The 17,774-nt window shown below is 39.0% G+C and overlaps 1 long non-coding RNA gene and 1 pseudogene across 2 annotated transcripts in view; one reads left to right on the top strand and one right to left on the bottom strand.

The window, feature by feature from the left end:
* LOC141517205 (uncharacterized) overlaps positions 1-17,774 on the top strand; it is a 324,047-nt gene that overhangs the window by 136,223 nt on the left and 170,050 nt on the right. The window lies entirely within an intron of this gene.
* Positions 13,841-15,348, bottom strand: LOC141517194 (transcription factor E2F4 pseudogene; annotated as a pseudogene).

Raw genomic sequence — 17,774 nt, 5'->3', positions numbered from 1 at the left:
CTGAGTTCAAGATTTAGTTATCATAATCAATCTCAGTTTAGATATACTTTAGAGGTTAAAAAAACATTATTATAAACTTTGCATATAGTTCTCTTGGTTCTACTGTCTTTACTCTGAGATAATTCACACAATGTTTCTCTGAATTACTCATATTAATCATTTATAAGAAATAGTTTTGATACCATACAATTTTCATATAAAATAGAGAAAATGTCATTAGAATAGAGATTTTTTTCATGGTACCACTATTCATTTTGAACCTACAAATATTCCAATGTCTAACTTTTATTCTGAAAAACAAATTCTCACCGATTCTGATTTCTCCATTATTATCTGTATCTTTCCTTCCCTTCTCAGTTAAATTCTTTGATAAAGGCCTTTACTTCCTGTCTTTTCATTTGATTCTTTATCTTCTGCTGTCTAGCATCTGACCTGATCATTCAACTGAAACTTCCACTCCAAAGTGATCAGTGATATCTTATCCTCAGACATCAGTTTCTCACCAAGTTATTCTCATTTTGAAATTCTTTGAGTCTCTCCACCAAGGTCCCAGTAAACTTTTCATGGAGAGATGTAATCATCTTGCAAGATCGAATCAGTCTTGTTATTCATTCCTCATCTGTCCCCATGCCTCTCTGATAAGAAGATGGAGGCATTAACTCACCCATTTAAGGAAAGGGTACATAGCTGATAACTCTTCATTTCTCATATGATTACATTCATTTTGAACCTTTTGGTTTCTATAACATGCAACAACCCATATCCCCCCCCCCCACTCTTTCCAGCAAGCATCTCCCTCTCCCTTTTTCAACTTTCTTTTGTATATTGTCTTCCCATTAGATTGTAAGCTCCTTGAGGGCAGAGGCTAGTTTTCTTTTTTGGTATTTGTACCCCCAATGCTTTTATAGTGACTGTTACATTGTAAGTATTTAATAAATGTTTATTTACTTCTGCTTTCTGTAGTCTTTGATACTGTTGATTGCCATATTTTTTTTTGGATACTAATTCCTCTCTAGGTTCTCATGACATTATTCTCTCCTAATCTCTCCTATTGACTATTCCTTAAATTTCTTTTGTTGAATTTTTCAACCATGTCATGCCCATGCACTGTTGATGTTTCTCAAAATTGTGTGCTGAGATGTTTATTCTTTTTTCCTCTGGTCTCTCTCTCTTTGTGGTTCTGTTAACTCTCAGGGGCTTAATTTTCATCTTTATGTAGATCCAGCCTAAGACTCTCTTATTAGCCCATTCCAGAATCACTAAATGCCTTTGGGGCATCTTAAACTCAATGTCTCATAAGCATCTCAAATTCAATATCTAAAGCAGAACTCATTATCTTCATTCTCCCTTCCCTGAAAACTCAAACCCCTTTCCCAAACTTCACTATTACTGTCTAGGGCAACACTATCCTCCTAGTCATATAGTTTTGTAACTTAAGTGTTATCCTTGACCTCTCACTTGCATTTACCCAAAATATTAAAGCTGTTGTCCAATCTTGTCTTTTCTACCTTTACAGTCTTTTTTAACATATATATATCCCCTTCTGTCTTGTTAGTCATTCAATGACCAGTACTGATGGAGTTCACACTTGAAGAGGACCTGAGAATGGTGCTTTTGAAGGTGAATTAGAGGTACGCTATTGCCTTTGAGAATATTATACACAAATGAGACAGCCACAAAGAGTGGTGATAATAATTGTGGCAATAGCTAAGTTGGTATAGTTGAATTGAAAAAAATTAGGGAAAACCATCAGACTGTGTATATATGAACTAAATAACATCCCTTATTAATATGAAGTGGAAGTGATAAATAGATTTAAGGGATTGGATCTGGGAGAGACAGGACCTGGAGATCTATGGATAGTTTTTGTAATATTATGCAGGAAGCAATAGCAAAAAGCTTCCCAAAGAAAAAGGGGCAAGAAAATAAAATAATAAAATGACTGTCTGATGAGGCTTTACAAATAGCCAAGGAAAGAAGAAGGAAAGGGAATGGAAAAGGGGAAAGGGAAATATATATATATATATATATCCAAGAGAATGAAGAATAGCAAGGAGAGATAAGGTTTTCTTAAATATGCAATTTAAAGAAATAGGAGGAAAAAAATAGAATGGGAAACACAAGAGATCTCTTCAAGAAAACTGGAGATATAAAGGAAATGTTTCATATAAAAACAGTCATGATAAGAGACAAAAATGCTAGTGACTTAGCAGAAGTATAAGAGATTAAGAAGAATTGACAAGAATAAACAGAAGAACTATAAAAGAGAGACCTTAGCTTCATTGATAACCATGATAGTGTTGCAGATACCTGAGAATGAAGTCAAATGGTCCTTAGGAAGCATTGCTAGCATTTTTTTTTTAGGTTTTTTGCAAGGCAAATGGGGTCAAGTGGCTTGCCCAAGGCCACACAACTAGGTAATTATTAAGTGTCTGAGATCAGATTTGAACCCAGGTACTCCTGACTCCAGAGCTGGTGCTTTATCCACTGCACCACCTAGCCGCCCCCTTATTGCTAGCATTTCAGTTGAGTTATTTAAATCTTAAAAGATGATGTACTTAATATGCTTGCACATTTTGAAAACTAAACAATGGTCACTGAATTGGAAAAGATCAGTTTATATTTCAATCCTAAAGAAAGGTAATGACAATGAATATTCAAATTACTGAATAATTTCACTCATTTCATATGTTAACATATGCTAACAAAAGTATGCTTAAGATTCTGTAAGCTAGACTTTGTTAATATGTGAATTGAGAATTGCCAGAAGTGTAGGGTGGTTTTCAAAGAGGCAGAGGAACTAGAGACCAAATTGCCAACAATCTAAAATTATGGAGAAAGCAAGGAAATTCCAGGGGCAAAAATCTACTTTTGCTTTGTGGACTGCACTAAAGTCTTTGACTGTATGGATCACAATGTCTTGGGGCAAGTCCTCAAAGAGATGGGAGAACCAGATCATCTTACTTGTCTCTTGAGAAACCTAGATGAGTATCAAGAAGTAATGGTTAGAACTGAACATGGACTTGTTTAAGATTGGAAAAAGAATATGACAAGGCTGTATTTTATCCCCTTATTTATTTAACTTATATGCAGAATACATCATGTGAAATACCTGTTTGGCTCAACCAAAAACTGTAATTAAGGTTGCTAGGAGAAATATCAATACTTCAGATATGCAGATGATACCACTTTGAGGGTAGATGGTAAAGAATTAAGAAAATCTCTTGATCAGTGTGAAAAAGGAGAGTTGTAAAAATTAAAAAAATAACATCATGGCAACTGATCCCATTACTTCCTGTTAAATAGAAGAAGAATGAAAGCAGTGTTAACTTTTTAATTCTTAGACTCAAAGATCACTGCAAATGGTGACTGCAGCCATGAAATTAAAAGATGCTTGTTTCTTAGAAGGAAAGCTATGGCAAATCTGGATAGCATACCAAAAGCAGAGACATCATCCTGCCAACAAAGGTCCATATAGTCAAAACTATGGTTTTTCCAGGAGCAAGGTTGTACTGTAAGACTGTAAGAGTTGGACTGTAAAGAAAGCTCAGTGCTTAAGAATTAATGATTTTCAATTATGGTTCTGGAGAAAACTTTTGAGAGTCCCCTGGGCAGCAATCAGATCAAATCAGTCAATACTTAAAGTTACCTCAGACTGTTCTTTGAAGGTCAAATACTAATACTGAAGCTCAGATTCTTTAGTCACATAATGAGAAGACAGGACTCACTGGAAAAATGATGTTGGGAAAAATTAAAGACAAAAAGAGAAGGGAATGGCAGAGGATGATATGGTGTCATGGAAACAGTGAGCATGAACTTGGACAGACTTCTAGAGATAGTGGAGAATAGAAAGGAGTAGCATGCTTTGGTCTGTGGGGTCATGGAGAATTATATATGACTGGATGATTGAACAACAACTAGTTATAATGATAAAATCAACCCAGTCTCTTATTTCCTTAGTGCTCAATACTTGGTATAATTGTGTAAGATTTTCTTGTGTCAGCCTTAATTTTTTAAATGTATTATACCCCCTTTATTAGTGTGGTAGGAAGAACACCAGACCTTCAGTTAGAAGACCTAGTGGTTTCGAATTCTACAAGCAGTTCTGACAAAAGCAATGTGAACTCTCAACGTCAGTTTCCTCACTTGTAAATTAGACATAATATTAACACTATAGAACTCTCATAGTTGTTATGAAGAAAGCACTTTGTAAACCTTAAAATGCTATAGAATTATGAATTATGATGATTATAAGTTTCCTAAGGATAGGCTGTGTAGTTTTTCATCTTCTTAATTTTCTCTCAAAACATCAAATACAGATCCTTGCATATGATAGATACTTGATAAATGCTTATTTTGTTGAATTGATGTTAATTTAATTTAATTGAAATTTAAATGGTCTCTAGAGTCTTCCTCAGATCTAATGACCAAATGATCTACTACTGAAACTCCTATTTTCCAGATTTGGACCATGTAGAGGTGGAAAGGGTAAAGGTTCTGTCATTGGCTAGGCCCTATTGGAAGCACAAGCTTCATTACTTTTTTTTTTTAATCTTTTGAAAACTGGATCTCCTTATCTTGCCCAGACTGGAAATGAATAGGTTATTCACAGTTGTGACCTTACTACTGATTCTACAAGCTTTGACACGCACTATTTCTGACTTGGATTGCTTCTCTTCTTTTTATCCCAGAGAAGAGATTCTGTTAGTTTAATTGAAAGAGAGACTTGAAGCAGGAAGTTGGGGGCTAACAGAGGCATCTTAAATCTGCTCTTCTGCTTTCCATCCAGGGTTTATTTAAAACAGAAGGGAGTAAACTTTTAACTGGATCCAGTGCAGAATTTGTTCTGGAACTCAAGTAAGTGCATAGAGGTAGGTTGAGAGACCTTCTTTGACCAGAAGGTTGGGAGCCTGGTGAGTCGAATCCCTGCTCCCCAAAACTCATCACATTGCTTCCAACCTGAGTGGGGATCACACAATTGATTTAACCCTTACTGTAGCATAGAATGCCTACACTTATGTGATCCACCAGTCCCAGTCTCCTGGTAGAAGGAAGGAGAGGCATATGACACCATTCTTGGCCTATAATTGACTCTTAATGGTTACCCAGATCAATTCATTATTCTTAGTAATAATAATAACTAGCATTTATATAACAACTTGATTTTTTCAGAGTTCTTTGTAAATATCTCACTTCTCACAATAACCATGAAAAGTAAGTGATATTATTTTCCCAATTTTATAAATGAACAAAGCAAGTCATATGAGGTTGTGATATGCCCAAGCTCACACGATATGTATCTGACTCTGAATTTGAATTCAGGTCATCCTGAATCTAGATCTAAGACTATCCACTATATCATCTAGCTGGAAAACATCTAGGAAGAGAAGTTTTCTCTGGTTCTGTGAAAAATGGGCATGATTTATAGGGAAATCAAGTTTCTAAGTACTTTCAAGCTTTTCCTTAGATCTTTTTTGGGGGAGGTTTTGCAAGGCAATGGGGTTAAGTGACTTGCCTAAGGCCACACAGCTAGACAATTATTAAGTGTCTGAGGTCGGATTTGAGCTCAGGTCCTCCTGACTCCAGGACCAGTGCTTTATCCACTGTGCCACCTAGCTGCCCCTTCCTTAGATCTTAAGTTGTTGGCACACTGGGATATTATAAGTTCACAGTTCATCTGATAGCATTCAATCAATCAATTAATCAATAAGCACTTAAGTGTGTCTTGTATCAGGTACTTTGGAAACACAGAGGCGTTTTCATATGTAGGACTGGAAGACTCCTAGAAGTGATCTAATGAAAGGATTTTTCATCTGGGGTCTGTGAACTTAAAAAATTATATATATATATATATATATATATATATATATATATATGTATATATATATATATATAACATATTTTAATATTATTAGTTTCTTTTGAAATCATATATATATATTTATATTTATATTATGTATTTAAAGGCATTATTCTAAGAGTATGTCCCCAGAATCACCAGACTGCTCAAGGGGTCCATGTCATTAAAAGGTAAAGAGCTCCTACACTCTCATGCAATTACTTCCCTTGTTTTATAGTTGTGAGAACTGAATTTCAAAGAAGATGACTTGCCCAAGTTCACATAGATACTAAATAATAATAATGGTGGAATATAGTCCAAAGTTAGTTTGTTACAATGTATCGCATTTCCTTCCTACTCAGTTAAGTTCCTAAACCAAAATCAAATACCCCCTCCTCCAGGAAGTCTTCCCTGATGTCATAATCAGAAAGGACCTTCTCCCTCAAACCTCACCCAGAATTTTGCTTACATTTCTCTAGGGCAGTTATCCTGTAATATTGTGTAATACAGGTGACTGTGCTGTTTACCTGTATTTTATCCATAATAGATTAAAAACTCCTTGATGATTGGGATTATATCTTAAGTTTGAGTCCCAGTCACATACAGTAGGTACTCAATATATGCTTGTAGTATCATACTGCGAGTTCTTGTGCCTTTGAAATAGCAAGCATAAAGATAGAATTGGGATACCTACAATGCCAAACTCTTGAGTGTCTGTTGAATTCAATGCCAAGGTAATATAGGCATGAAGGAAGTTTTGGCCCTGATCCTGGTGAGAGGTATTTAGAGGGCTAGGCTAGAGAGGGGCCAGGGGAAGCTGGTCTGTCCACACCTTCTTGTCTGAGACTGGAAAAGATTTAGCAGGAGTGGAGTACTGTTTGATGACCTCAGATTTCTAGTGTGATTGCAGGCTTGGAGGTTTTTTTTGTAATACTTAAGAGAGGAGCTCAAGTTTAAAGGCTGAGATTTAAGATTTCTGTGTTGAGTTATTTGTGCCAACTCTCCTCCCCTTGGCCAAGCCCCAAGATGTGTGATCTCAGATTGCTGTCCCTGGAGTACCATTTTGATAGGTCATGTTCAAATGGAGTCAAATCTTAGTAATTTTCCCCCATTCCCTAGCCCAGCCCCTTCTATTTACTTGGGTTTAGAGGAACAGATTATAAAATTTCAGGACTTCAAGATGAAATCATTAAACTTACCCATGATCATAGTAAATTTTCCTGAACCTGGATTTCAAACAGATTCCTCCAATCATTGTGAATTATGCTGCAAAGCTTTCTCCACCTCTTAAAAAATAATTAAGGAATGTTGAAATGCAATGGAGGCCCAGGAGTAGGGGCAAGCATTGCACTATGTAAGAAAGCCAAAATATGCTCCCTTTACTTTTCCATTTTCTTTCTAGGCAGGATTGGTGGAAGCATCTGCCATGTGAGCTCAAATGAATGTACCCTATCTTTGTCCCTTGTGAAGAACTGTTTAAGTAAAGCATGGCAGAGAGATTATAAGTGGTATTTTCCATGAATTTCCTTTATGGCTTCCTGTAGTAGGGAGTTTTTTTAAATTAAATTTTATTTTTAATTATCAAGCATTTATTTTTCTTCCTCAAAAATCCCCCAATCTGCACCTACTGAAAATAAAGAAACAGGGCGGCTAGGTGGCGCAATGGTTAGAGCACTGGCCCTGGTGTCAGGTGTACCTGAGTTCAAATCCAGGCTCAGACACTTAATAATTACCTAGCTGTGAGGTCTTGGGCAAGCCACTTAACCCCATTTGCCTTGGAAAAACCTAAAAAAAAGAAAATAAAGAAATTAAAATAGCAAAACAAAACATTCCACATCTAAAAATGTGTCCATCAATTCTTTGTCTAGTAATGGGTAGAAAATTCTTCATCATTAGTCATTTGGAGTAATGACTGTTCATTATATTGATCAGAGTTCTTAAGTCTTTCAAAAGTATTCATTTTTATATTGTTGAATAAATGAATGAGACATCCGATATTGAACCTTTGACAATGCAAAGGACTTTGGGGTTGAGAATCTTCTTTTTTGGGTCTTCAGTATGTGTAGCTGTGATATTTGTAGGAGCAGTTTTCAGGCTGCTCAACAGGGATTGTTTCCCAGGATGATGACTATGGGCTGGAAGCCTTCTAAAGCTCTTGGTTTCAGGGTTCTGGGCTTTTTCCATTAGGATCAGAAGGGATATGGTAGTCAAAATGTTGGGGATGATAGCTTAGATGTTATGTCTTAGAATAAATAATTCTCTTGTTTCTGTTCACCTCACTGTATATCAGTTCATCCGTGTCTTTCCAGGTTTCTCTGAAACTACCTTCTTCATCTTGTGTCTTATAACACAATAGTATTCTATAACATTCATCTGCATAATTTACAGTTACTCAATTAATGGACACTTTCTTAGTTTCTAGTTCTTTGTCACTACAAAAAAAGAGCTTTTATACCTTTGTACATATAGGATCTTTCCCTCTTTTTTAAAAAATCTCTTTGGGACATAAACTTTTTTAATGGTATCATTGGATCAAAGAGTGTGCGCAGTTTGGATAAATTCCAAATTGCTTTTCAGACTGGCCGAATTAATTCACAACCTCACTAATATTATATCTATTCCCCTAGTTCACAGGTGAACCTAGGAATCTAGATTCTTGGTGCTGCTTTGCCATAAACTAGTCATAGGATTTGGGGGAAGTCACTCTTCACACCTTGGTTTTCCCCATCTGTAAAAAATTGGATGGTTTTCCTAGCATACATAGGACTGTGTTAAGTATGACTAATAATAGCTGACATTTATAGAGCCTCTTAAAGGTTTTTTAAAATACCTTACATACTTTATCTCATTTGTTCTCACAATAGCCCTGTGAAGTAGGTGCTATTATCATTCCTATTTTATAGATGAGGAAACTTGAAACTTTGAGAAATTGTGACTTGCCCAGGATTAAACAGCTGATAAATATCTAAAGGTGAAATTGAACTCAAATCTTCTTAAGTATATGTTCTATCATATATAGCATACTACCTGTAAATTGAGATAACATATGGGGAAGGGTTTTGGAAGATATTTTAAAAAATGTGTTGTACACATTTAAAGTCATTTTTGTTTTTGTGTTTTCATTTGGAAAAAATGACCAGAGTGCTTTCCTGCCCCACTTATAGTCCTACTGGGAAGAAGAAAATTGCTGTCTTTGGACTAGGAACTTCATAGATGTTCTTAACCTGGGGTCCATGAACTTTTAAAAGTTATTTTGATATTTGTATTTTAACATAAGTGGTTTGTCACAATTCCATGCATTCTATGTTACTCATTTAAAAACATTATTCTGAGAAGGGGTCCATGGACTTTACAATATTGACAAAGGGATCCAAGAAGAAAAAAAAATGATTAAGAATCCCTGAAAAGGATGACTCCTTAAAAGAACTGGTTTCTCCAAGAGCCTAAGGATAGCTTTACTTTTGGGGGTAGGATTTTGAAAGGAAAGGTTATAACAGGGACCAAAAGGACAATTGGGCAGACTCATTGGCAAGGTACTGCAAATATCACAGTACTGGCTAGGACAGCTTGTGTTTGTGTGTGTGTGTGTGTGTGTGTGTGTGTGTGTGTGTGTGTGTGTGTCTTTGTATATGTGTTGAGAATGAGAAAACCAGACTATTGGGTTAATCTGCCTTTCTAGTCAAATATAAGTAAACTTCAATACAAAGAAAAAAGAAAAAAATCTGTGGAGAAGAGATTAGCCTTCAGGGTGATTACAAAAGGTTAGCTGAGTAAAGTAAACTTTTGTCCTCATCTTCCTCTTCAGGAGCATCTAGAATGGACAAAGGGAAGGTTGGAGATAAGAGCATCATAAAGATTTCTGTGGATCTCTCATGGTAGAAACAAAAACTACCATGAGAATGAGACATAATAGAGTGATGACTAGGGTCACAGAATAGCTTCTATTATAGTAAAACTGAGTGACCACTCCAAAGTCTTTTAACTTGAATTTGAGTGAGTCCATTGAGGCCTTCAAAGTCAGTGACTTATCTTTTTAATTGGGGACAAATCTTCCTCCTTTACTTTGAGGACTGATTTTGTTTTTGGAAATGAACTCTGAGTCATTTGGAACAAAGTTTGCTAAAGAAGGTGAGTAAATAAGCTGGAGGATACATATGTGGACAATTGTAAAATAGGATGAGCCATTCAATCACTCATTAGATAGTCTTATCTTGAACTTAATTTCTAAGGACTTAGATAGAGAGCCAGGAAGACCTTCAAAGATCATTTTCTCAAACCCCCTCATTTTGCAGAGGAGGAAACTGAGGCCAAGAAAGTTAAGAGACTTGCTCACAAATGGTAAAGTTGAGATTTGAATCCAGATCCTCTGACTCTGTACAATGTAGGTTCCATGAAAGCAAGGATAATTTTATTTTATCAGTGTATCCCCAGTAACTAATATAGAGCTTGTCAGGTATCAGTTACTTAATAAATACTTTTTGATCCTTTGCTCTATAGACAGTATTCTTTCCAATATTCTACATGTATGATTCTTTGTAAGGTAAATCACATGATTTCCTAGTCATAAGGTGATGTGGATCAGTCTTAATTCCTGCTGAAACTCTAAGTTTAATGATTGCTTGGAAAAGATACTTGGATGTAGTGAGAGAAATATGGGCCATCGAACTTTTTGTTGTTTTCTGGGTCAATGGGCACCTGTGGATCTTTTTTTCCCCACCACAAGAGGTGTTAATGTAGCCTGGGAAATGCTGGGCACTTCTACTGATTATAAGGAGTTCATCAATGAGAAGTGGGAAATGTGGATCATCTCAGCCTGTAAGTTACAATTCCTTTCTAGACCCTCAGTTTCATTAAAGAGGGAAGCACAGCAGGCAGAAGTCACAGTTCCTTTCAGCACCTGGGTTTTGCAGAATGTCTGAGACTTCAACCCTGCTGGGGTGGGTTACATTCCCGCTTCTTTCTATTTCTATAGATTGGTGGGGAAAGGTACTCTCCTTATAGAATAAAGGCCTTTTTGTTTTCTCCTTTAAATGTTATGGGTTGATCATGGCTCCAAACCACAGAGAACTCCTTTCCATTTGGCTTCTTCCTCACAGACCAAATGACTAATAATCTGAATTTGGAATTTTAAAAAGTCAATCATAAATACAAGTGGAATTAGGCTTATTAAAAGGCTTCATATAATGAGAGTTAATGCTGTCTGTCCAAAAGAATACTATTTGATAAGTTGAGAGAGAGAATAAGTATGCATTCATGTGTGTGTGTGTGTGTGTGTGTGTGTGTAAAATAAACCAGGAGCTGTCCTCTGCAAAAATCCCCAAACTCCAATTAATTTAGTGATTTTGTAGAAATTAGTAGACTTTTATGCAGAGATGACTGCTTCAGAACATATTGATTAATGGGGATTTATAAAGAATTTTAGGACAGTCTCCCACATCACTTTACAGACTTTCATTTCTTTTTTTTCCTTTTTAGCTCATTTTTATTTTTATTTTATTTTTTAAAATTATGTTTATTTTTATTTTTCTACAAATAATGTTTTTTATACATTACTAAAATATTATTGTGTAAGAGTAAACATAATACCCCCCAAAATATAAGCCCTCATGAACAATAAAATAATGGAAAGAGAAAAAACTAAAATAAAAATAAAAATAATAATAATAATGATAGGGGCAGCTAGGTGGTGCAGTGGACAGAGCATTGGCCCTGGAGTCAGGAGCACCTGAGCTCAAATCCAACCCAGACACCCAACAATCACCCAGCTGTGTAATCCTGGGCAAGTCACCCCAACCCCATTGCCCTGAAAAACCAAAAATAATAGTAATAATGATAGTAACAAAAACAACAACAACAACAATAATAATGATAATGATAATGATACTACTACTACTACTACTAATACTACTAATAATAAATGTGCTTCAGTCTGTGTTCCAACACCACCAGCTCTGTTGCAGGTGGATCACATTCTTTATGATAAGTCAATCACAAAAGCTACTTTTCTTATTTTTCTACTGTTGCCATTACTGATTGCAACACCCTCCGTTTGTACTTCCCCACTACAATAAACTATATTTTCTCTCTCCTTTCACTCTGTCCCTCTTCTTAAATGTGCTGTGGGGTAGCTGAGTGGCACAGCAGATTGATCACTGGCCCTGGGGCCAAGAGGCCCTGAGCCCACATACCATCCCTAAGGCCCAGCAGCCACCCGGCCCTGTGGTCACATACAGGCCATCCAATCCCAGTCCCTTGCAAGAAGTAAAAAAGAAAATGTGTTATATATGACCACTCTCCCCCATGATACACCCTCTCCTCCATCACTCACATCCCCCCTTCCTCCTGTCCCACTTCTCTCCTTACTATAGATGTCTATACCCCATTGAGTATATATGCTGTTTCCTCTCCAAGCCACCTCTGATGAGAGTGAAGATTTCTTCATTCCCCCTCACCTTTCCCCCTTCCATATCATTGAAATAGCTCATTGTAATAAAAAATCTTATTATATGAAATATCTTAGTCTATTCCACCTCTTCTTTCTCTTACTCCCATTACATTTCCCTTTATCCATTATCCTTTTATCCATTTTTTCCATTGACTCCATTTTTTACAATATATTATATCTTCAAATTCAGCTTTCTCCTGTGCTTCATCTATAAAAGCTCCTTCTACCTGCTCTATTAAATGTCAAATTTCTTATGAGTATTATCAGTATCATTTTTCTATGCAGGAATACGTGTACTTCATCATCATTAAGTCCCTCATATTTTACCCTTCTCCTCCACTCTGTATACTTTGCCTCAGTCCTATATTTGGAGATCAAACTTTCTGTTCAGCTCTGGCCATTTCAACAGGAACATTTGAAATTCCCCTGGTTCATTGAAAGTCTATCTTTTTCCTTGGAAGAGGACATTCAGTTTTGCTGGGTAGTTGATTCTTGGTTGCATTCTGAGCTCTTTTGCCTTCTGGAATATTATATCCCAAGCCCTACGAGCCCTTAATGAAGTTGCTGCTAAGTCTTGTGTGTTCCTGACGGCAGCTCCACGATATTTGAATTGTGTCCTTTTGGCTGCTTGTAATATTATTTCTTTTACTTGGGAATTCTGGAACTTGGCCATAATATTCCTGGGGGGGGTGTTTTCTTTTGGATCTCTTTTTGGGGGAGATCAATGGATACTCTCAATTTCTATTTTGTCCTCTGCTCCTAGGATATCTGGGCAATTTTCCTGTAGGAATTCTTTAAAAAAATGAGGCCAAGGCTTTTTTTCCTGACCATGACTTTCAGGTATCCCAATAATTTTTAAATTATCTTTTCTGAATCTGTTTTCCAGATCAGTTGTTTTTTCAATGAGTTGTTTCACATTTTCTTCTAATTTTTCATTCTTTTTTTTTGCAGCCTTAGGCATGGCTTTTATTCATTCAGACACTGTACAAATATTACAGGCAATCTCCTTACACTGCAAAAAGTATAAAAATAATCTTTATATAGGAATCTGTTCATTCCTGTAAATCTCTCTAAATCTCTTTTCCAACATCTACCTGGAGGCCACGGATGGTACTTCTAGATGAGGCAGGGGCCTCCTCCTCCCAGCCCTGGGTTAGGCTCACACTGGGCCTCTCATTAACCTATCCGGAGCAGCAAGCAGGACACACAGGGGCAGGGGCATGGTCTTGGCAAGGGGCCGTTTGCATTCCTGCTCCATTCACAGAGAACGTGGCTTGGCTTCCCTTCTCCCCTCCACAAGTTTGCAAGACTCTTGACAGACTCCAGATGAGCCTGGTTCAATACTCAGGAAATTGGTTTGTCTGTATGGTTTTGCTTTTTCACACATGGGCATGTGTCCTCATCCTGGCCCTGGGCTTGGCCTTTTGGGCCTCAGCAGGGAGGAGCACGGGCATTGACTGGGAGGGAGATCAGGAGTAGGGTCTCATAGCCTTGGGGATAGGAACTAAGGTTGCGGTATCACAGGGGCAGCAGAGCCTGAACTCTAAAATGATGTCTGGACACAAAAGGGAATATATGAGATTTCTGGTCCTAGGGAGAGACATATGACAAATGCTCTGGCCACCTGTTGCCAGAAGATAAACATCTTGGGGGGGGGCAGACTGAAGAAAAGATGGATAAACTGGTCAGTGGAAGGGATAAGAAATCTGACCCTAATTGTGCCATTTGGAAAGGAGGGGATTGAAGGAGTCTGGTGGCTGGTCAGTCTGTATCCAGAGCAATCCTGAAGATGGTACACATGGGGGGAGAAGGAGGGACCAAAGCAACCCCAAGTCAAACAGTCTTGTCTGCACACAGCCCAGGGGCAGCTGCAGAGTCAGAGGTTGAGGACTGGCACATCAAAGAGGTCACAGATGCCTTCACTTTCATCCAGGTTGTAGATGTAGTCGTGATCTCCAGGGGGAGGAGAGAGGCAGAGCAGAGGGGCAAACACTTCTGAGGACATCAACTCCTCCAGCAGCCTGGAATTCATGCATTCTCTGGTTGGATCAAACATTTCTGACAGCTCTTTGGGAAGTTCCAGTATGCCTGTAGGATCCAGCTTGATTGGCTCAAAAGAGGTAGAAGGGTTGGGCAAAATGGAGCTGCTGTCCAAGGAGGCTGAGGACTGGAGTGGCCGGGTGTCCAGGGCAGCAGTGGATGAAGTACTGAGGGGACCAAGGATACTGGCATCCTTGTTTTCTGTCCCAGGGCCACTGCTGCTTCCTGCAACTGGGCTGGCTTCTGGCTGCCCAATGCCATTCTGGTCCTGGGTACTGGTTGGAGTGGAAGGGCGAGGGCTGCTAGGCATTGAGGTCTCCTGGTGCTGAGAGGGTCTCGGCTGTGGAGGGGAAGGAATGGCTGCCTGGCACTGAAGGAGATCCTTGGGCGGAGGCACAGGGACCACCACAGGGGGAGAACTCCATGCATCCTTGTTCACCAGCAGCACATCGATGGGGCCGCTTGTACTCCTCAAGTGGATCTGATACTTCTGCCCATTTAGACCCTCAGGGACTGGCACTTCCAGACTGGTACCTGTTGGGGCCCGAATGGCCAACAGAGTGTCCCCCGTGAAACATTTGCAGATATCCTCATGAGTCACATATGCTAAGCAATTGTTCTGCACATCCTCGGTGACGTTCTGGATGCTCTGCTGGACCCACACCTTGTGCTGGTCCAGCTCCTGCTCCTGCTGCTGAAGCTCCTCGATTTCAGCCTTCAGTTCGATGAGCTTGTCCGCTATCTCCCTGGTGTTACATCCAGGTCCCACTCCCTTCCACTGGATGCTGTTCTTGGACTTCTTCTCGATGAGCCCGATGCCTTCCAGGACATTGGTGATGTCATAGATCCTCCGCTTCTGCCGGACCACCAGGGTGTCCGCTGCCAGTTTCAGGTCCAGGACTCCGTCCTTGGCCTCCTGCCGCAGCCACACGAACTTGGTGGTGAGCAGCCCCAGGCTCTTCTTGTGCTGGCTCAGGGTCCCGGGAGGCGGCAGCGGCAGCGCCTGCGGCCCGGACTCCACCATGGCAGCCTGCCTCCCTCAGCCCAGGCCAGGCCGGCGCCCGCCGCCACTTCCCCATTCTTTTGGTTTTGAAGTATTATGTCTTGACTTTTCTTAAAATCAGCAGCTTCCTTTAGCTCTATTATAGATCTGAAGGATTTGTTTTCCCTTGGGGAGCTTTCTTATCTCTTTTCCCATCTGTCCAAGTCTGCTTTTTAAAGCAGTCTTCTCTTCAATAACTTTTTGAACTGCTTTATCCATTTGATCTATGCTGGTTTTTAACATGTTATTTTCTTCAGCATTTTTTCGGTCTCCTTGACTAAGCTGATTTATTTTTCATATTTGTCTTCCATCTCTCTCATTTCTTTTCCCAAATTTTCTTCTATCTCCCTTACTTGATTTTCAAAATTTTTTTGATCTCTGTCATAGTCTGAGCCCAACTTCCATTTTTCTTGGCATCTTTAGATGCAGGAGTTGTACTTTCTCATCTTCAGATTGAGTATTTTGATCCTTCTTGGGATCATAGACAATGTATTTCTCAATGATGTTCCTCTTTTTTCTCTGTTTACTCATTTCCCCAGTCTGTGCCTGGTCTTAGGGTGCTTCCTGAGCTTTTGAGTATTAGTGAGACCCCCTCAAGGATCTCAGTGTGTGAAGCTCTGTCTTCCCTCCTGGTCTTAAATGAACACAAGTGTACCCCTCTTCCATGGGGCTGAAGTGGGGGGGGCTGCTGTTCTATTGGAGGCCTAGACTGCTATCAGGATCTGAATGTGGTCAGAGCCCCAGAGTCCTGTTCCAGAGGACAGACCTCAGAAGTCTCTCTCCACTCCCCTAACTTTAGTAGGATGAGCACTCAAGGATCAGTTACCTGTGGGCTCCTGCTTACTGGCTCCGCCTGCTTCCTTTTTCCTGGATCTGGGCTGCCACTGCCATACTGCTCACTGAGTGCCCTGAGGGCTGGGCTTCATGAGCTTGCTCTGGCAGAGGTCCCCTGCTGATCTTCCAAGTTGTGCTTGGTGCTCCCCAGGGTATATTTCTGGAAACTGCCCCTGCTGCTGTGCTGCCTCCAGGAGGCTGAAGTTTCTTCACTCTGGCAAGCTGCCCCTCCAATCTGGTGGAATGGAGCCTTTCCACTATTTTCCAGGTTACCTTGGACTGGAGAATTGCCTCACTGGATCTTTCTGTGGGTTCTGTCCCTTAAAAATTTAGTTAGAGCCATTATTTTATGAGTTTTGAAATATTACAGAGAGAGCACCCAAGAGAGGCTCTTCTCCTGTTGCCATCTTGGCTCCACCCCCTCTAGGCTTTCATTTCTGAAAGAAATTCCTATGTGTTATGAACCCTAGGTATAGGAAGAGACTCAGGGATGTAGGTGCTTGATTCCTACCATTGCTATTCTTGCTCATACCCACTGTAGAAGGTGAAGAAATGTGGAATGTGAGGTACCTTGAACATGGAGTCAGAAGACTTCGGGAACTTCAGGACTTGCTGTGGGTGTGACCAGGAGCAAATCAAAGACTCTAGACTTAGTTTCCTCATTTTTAAATTTATTTTTATTTTATTTTTAAATTTTATTAATTTATTTTGAATTTTACAATTTTCTCCCTAAACTTGCTTCCCTCCCCCCCCCCCCAACAGAAGGCATTCTGTTATTCTTTACATTGTTTCCATGGTATAAATTGAGCTCAGTTGACTGTGATGAGAGAGAAATCATATCCTTAAGGAAGAAAAATAAAGTATGAGAGATAGCAAAATTACATAATAGGATAAAGTTTTTTTTTTTTAAATTAAGGATAACAGTCTTTGGTCTTTGTTCAAACTCTACATTTCTTTGTCTGGATACAGATGGTATTCTCCATTGCACTTATCCTAAAATTGTGCCTGATTGTTGCACTGATGGAATGAGCAAGTCCATTAAGGTTGATCATCACCTCCATGTTGCTGTTAGGGTATACAATGTTCTTCTGGTTCTGCTCATCTTGCTCAATATCAGTTCATACAAATCCTGTATTATTCTCTGTATTATTGTTTCTTATAAACCAGTAATCCATACATTCTTGTACCACATATACATATACATATACCACAGTTTGTTAAGCCATTCTCCAATTGATGGGCATTCACTTAATTTCCAATTCTTTGCCACCACAAACAGGGCTGATATGAATATTTTTGTAAAAGTGATGTTTTTACCCTTTTTCATCATCTCTTCAGGGAATATACCCAGTAGTGGTATTGCTGGATCAAAGGGTATGCACAATTTTGTTGCCCTTAGGATGTAATTCCAAATTACTCTCCAGAAAGGTTGGATGAGTTCACAGCTCCACCAACAATGTATGAGTGTCCTAGATTTCCTGCATCCCTTCCAACATTTATCATTGTCCTTTCTGGTCATATTGACCAGTCTGAAAGGTGTGAGGTGGTACCTCAGAGATTCTTCAATTTGCATT

The sequence above is a fragment of the Macrotis lagotis genome, chromosome 1, assembly GCF_037893015.1.
Source record: "Macrotis lagotis isolate mMagLag1 chromosome 1, bilby.v1.9.chrom.fasta, whole genome shotgun sequence".
NCBI classification, from domain to species: domain Eukaryota; kingdom Metazoa; phylum Chordata; class Mammalia; order Peramelemorphia; family Peramelidae; genus Macrotis; species Macrotis lagotis.
The sequence above is the reverse complement of the archived record's forward strand: the minus strand, read 5'-3'. Positions and strand labels throughout refer to the sequence as shown.